Source organism: Periplaneta americana, chromosome 2, assembly GCF_040183065.1.
Source record: "Periplaneta americana isolate PAMFEO1 chromosome 2, P.americana_PAMFEO1_priV1, whole genome shotgun sequence".
Taxonomy (NCBI): Eukaryota; Metazoa; Arthropoda; class Insecta; order Blattodea; family Blattidae; genus Periplaneta; species Periplaneta americana.
Genome location: NC_091118.1, coordinates 186,578,741 through 186,584,132, shown reverse-complemented (window position 1 = coordinate 186,584,132; position 5,392 = coordinate 186,578,741).

Genomic DNA, 5,392 nt, shown 5'->3' with positions numbered 1-5,392 from the left:
GCCCTTGAATAAGCCGCGCACTCCAATTTTGAAAGAAATAATATAAAGAAAAAACAGCAATTACGTAAATAAAACTTTCAACAAATATATTCACGAAAAATTAAAAACTATTAAATACAAATACAGTTCAGTTAAAACAATAAATTGTATCCTGGAACAGGATCCTCCAGCCTCTAATACAACTTCCACTTACATTAAATTTACGGGCTGTAGCACAATTTCCATGTTTCTCTGCATCTTTGATTATTTTAAATTCTTTGCTGCAAGTGAAGGATCGCAGTCTCATACATTTAGCGGTACTCATTTTCAAAATTGCAAATATAAGACGCACAAACTATACACTCATCACACTTGAACTTGGTTCTGACACATGTACTGCTAATCCAAACGCCATTTAACAATGTTAACAATTGAAGATAATGGCATGCGCTACCACCTTAGGAGATGAGCGAGAGGAAAATGAGTAATTTTGTTAACTCTACTTCGAATAAACCGCGCACCCGTATTTTTTACTTGTATATTTCGGGAAAAAGTGCGCGGGGTATTCGAGAAAATACAGCATTGAACATTCAGTATTAATTAGCCTTTTATGCATAACTCCCCCCAAAATGGCAATGTTTTTATTAGTAACATTTGCCAATAAAACTTGTTTGTGAGAGGTAGGGATTAAATTATTTTTAATCATAATGTTTACGGATTTTAAGAATTATGTTTTATGGAAATTGAATCATTAAGCATTTAAGATATATACATAAGCTAGGAAATAATTATTGTTACAGAAGGACGAGGAAATTTTAGCATACATGTTACCGGCACACAAGGAAATATGAAATAATGTTAATGAAATACATTTCCAAAGTACATAATTGGCTTTATCGTATTCATTCTGCGACCGTTGTTTGGATTTAATGTCTAGGACGGAATGTCGCCCTTTTGTCAGCCATGATTTTATATACCGAGTAGGTTCACATTTATTTACTGGAGGTCCCACAAGTTTTGTAAAAAGCAAATCACGTACGATTTTTACAAGACGGGACACCTTTATGTGGATGATTATCAGCTCATTGCGGAAAACTTACTCTCACAATCGGAACTTGAGATTGCAGCTACTGATAGTTTTTTTTTTGTTTATAATTGGTGAGACGTTTAGGAGCTGAGCCCCTAACAGCCCCGCGTGATAGGAAGGCTTGGCAACCGTGCATTCAAGTTAGAAGCAAAACTAAAGCAGGAAGAAGAAAATGCTCAGCCGCCAATGTCCCTCTGTGATGCGTTAGGTTACTGAACATTTCGTGTAGTTACATACATAATTTCGAGACTCAACGGCTACTGTTACGTGAACACGTGTTACAATGTTGCCATCTGTTTGCTTTTGTTTCTTTGAATATCTCAAAAAATCTTTCATAAACGACTACAATGGTATTAGACTTATATCTGTATGTTTAATTCCCCTGCCTGATTTATCTCTCAAAACGACTCTATTTAGTCCCATTTCACTGGGTAAATCTCTTCCATTGCTCACAGCGAGAATCCAACCACGGACCCCATGGTTGGAAAACGTATACGCTATCTACAGATTTAAGAAGGCGGAAAATAAAAAAAAAAAAAATAATAAAATGTCACACGGCATAAAAATAATTGTAGCAAAAATTTCTCTATATTATGCCATAATTCCATTCATATTAAGCAATAAATTTCCGCCATTTATGGTCGGTTTCTAGAGCGTTGGATAAACATGAAAATTACTGTAAAAGGTTTCTACATATTATCATAAATTTACCCTGTGGTAAATCATTGGATAAATTATCCAGTTAAAAATGGGTGGATATCTATTTATCCAAGGACAAATGTTCAACATGGAGAACATAAAATAAATGTTGGTCAAGCCCCCATGTTGATTTTTTTCGTGTATTTTCTTGAAGCAACTTTAGTTATTATTATTATTATTATTATTATTATTATTATTATTATTATTATTATTATTCTGATGAAGAAGTTATACAAATAATTATGAGACCAAGATTATGTAGAGAAACGTAAGACATATAATTTTATTATGTCATTTAATTACTTCATCGTAAGTTGCTGGTTGTTTATGTAGTTCTAATATGCTTTTAATATTTTTTCCAGACATAGCCACTTCGAATCGTACACAAAAGTAGAATTTTTTTAAAGTCACCGTTTGTCAAAAACCATAGTCCTCGACATTTCAGAAAGAATTGAATCTAATATTGCTCCAATATAGAACGTCCGTGTCAATGTCCCCCAAAAACCAACTGCTGACAACTTCCAGATTTTTTATGCCACAGGAAGTTTTCAACTATTAATTTTGGATGATTTACAAATTCACAAAACAGTATGAAGATTCATAAAATAAATGTAATATTTAATTACTGTTATGACCAATGAACATGTTAATATCAACAGAAGATGAAGCTAAGACCATTTTTAATGAATGTCATGATTCTCTGACTTCCCAAATATCATACAATAGACTGTATATGATACAGTTAAATGACTCATAAAACAGCTATAATCAGGCCCATATAAAAATGAACTGAATTTGTTAAAACTATTTCTGTATGTGATTTATATTTTGAATATTAACTCGTTAGCAAATTATTATTAATTTAACCAGAATATTTATTGAATTGAATTGAATTTATTGAAGTAACAAATTAAGCTTCATATACATATTTAAAAACAATAGAGTTTTTACCTAAACGAACAAATGCTCGTGCTTGGCACAGTTCTAATTAATTAATAATATAATACCCTACTACAAGTTAAGTGATATAATTAATATTTTAAGTGTAAATTGAGAATAAGAGAACACTAGTTTAAAAATGAAAGGAAAAATATCTATACAAAAAATTTTAATACAGGCTAATTTCAATTTAAAGAAACATAATTAATTCCCTTACTGAAAATGTTATTGTTAAGGTTACATAACTCTGGATTTATTTTAATAAAATGATTGTTTAATCTTGATCCACAATAATAATAATGAAGAATGAATTTGTCCAAATTTTGTAGTGTATTTTTGAAGTCAAAGAAGTGAAATATTTCGCCTAATATTATAAAATGTTTCTATGTCATGTTTATATTTAGACCTACAAGGATTTTTGTGAAAAAAAGTTCAACAGAGTCAAATTGTAAATTTGTTCAATATTATGTAGGCCTACACAAAGTTTTTAAAAAGTCAAATATGTCAGGTTTTCACAAACAAATTTTAATTATTATTTTTTTAAGCAAAGACAATGGAATAAGATATGACTTAGCACTTTCTCCTCAACTAATTATTACACCACTTAAGATTTAGTTACAGAAAAAACTTTCTCATATTAAGTTAAACTAAATTGGTAAATTACCTTAGAACTAGTTCTGAAGATGACTATAAGTGAAGTCAAAACTAATGAACTAAGGTAATTTACCAACTTAGTTTCAATTTAACACTAGAAAGTTGTTTTCATAGCTAAATCGAAATATAAAGTGCTGAATATACATCTTGATTACACAACTTTTAACACTATATCACTTCGGCCAGTCCTGAAGATGGTCAATAGCAGGCCGAAACATGTTAACGAGGTAAATAAAATTGAACACGTGAAAGACACATAATACGTTTTTCCGAAATAAAGTGATGAAGTATGTAAACAAGAAGTATAATTATAATTATAGACTCAAATATTGCTAAATATGTTATTCTTAAATAATGAATGGGTAAATAACTTCAGACCATGACAAAATTATAAACAGTTCTACGGAGCCTGTAACATAAGTAAGCTGTATGTTTATCCCATCTTATATTGATCAATATAGCTCTCTGCCGCCTGACGTCAAGGGCTGCTGAGCATTGAAATCTTTCAAATCCAAGTTACAAAATTATCTTATGGCGAGTTGCCAAACTAACTTACTATTATGACAAGTGTTGTATTGCATGTTTCCACGTATTCACATTTTTTTATGTTCTAGTGATATTTAACTTATTTTATATTTTTGTTTTCATATTTTCCGATAATGGTATATCTATAATGTGATAAGTTGAGCTATATATAATCATAATTTTCCTTACTGTGTGTACCTAAAAATAATGTATTCATTGTATGCTTTGTACTGCACTATTTTATTACTATTATTATTATTATTATTATTATTATTATTATTACTAGTCTTATTTTTTATCATTATTATTATTATTATTATTATTATCAATAATTGTTTTATTTTTTTATACTTTGTATGTCTCATTTATTTTGACCTGCTGTTCACATTTTATTATGCTTTTTCCTTTCTTTCTGTATGTTATATATTATGTCTCCTATAGTTAATTTTGTTCAACAATATCGACTTCAGTGGAAAAAAACATGTCGAAAGGATGGATCGCACTAGATGGCCTAACAGATTCTTACTTATGTACTAAGAGGAAAGAGGAAATTGGGAAGACCACGAAAGCGCTGGCATGAGACCGTAACAGATCCTGTAGAGTCTAATACGTGACGGATATGATGATGATGATATATTATGTCTGATTTCTACTTACTTGTTGTTTACATTTTATTTTATCATCTTATTCAGTTTTGTGTGTAAAATTGTACTGTACTTTGCAAATTTGTAGTGTTTTTTGTAACGCAGTTTTACTTCTGGTTGAGCGTTAGAGAAGGCCGTATGGCCTTAACTCTGCCAGGTTAAATAAATCGTTATTATCAATGATAACACCTAAATATTTAACTTGTGAAGTTTCTTCCAAACATGGACAATATTACAATTTATTTGGCATGAACAATAAAAGTGATGTATCTTAATTTTGATATTGAAATTTGGATTGAGTTTCTAATGTAAACAACAAGATTCACACTAATCACAGCCTCTTGAATTCAGTTCTACTGGTGGATTTTGGAACTAATTTATCCATGAATAATTTATAGAAGGATAAATGTAACTTGTTGGTTTGTAGAAACACAGAAACTTAACATTAGATAAATTTTATCCATGAGATAGTTCATCCATGGCTTATTTCATGAGTTGTAGACAATATCGCCTCCTCCTTCGTTGAAAGAAGGCATTAACCCAGTTTACTTATTGGATACCCCACCGCTGAGCTCTTGCAATTTTGCAATAAGCTGGAAAGCGCTACCCCAAGGAAGGGGAGGTCCCATTTTAAACACCAAATGTGGGTACGACGCGGTCAGTTGCAGGCTGCTCACATCGTCCTGCCGTGTGGTGCATGTCTATGGACGCGTACGCGTGGAGTCCTCAGCTGAATGACTGATTGATAAGAGTGGACGGGGCTCCCGGGATGTCCTTCTGGGCCGGTGCCAACATCATGTTCTGGTGCCGGGGGTATAATTCCAAGTCTGGGGGGGAAGCAACAGATATAAAAACGGGTGGAAGT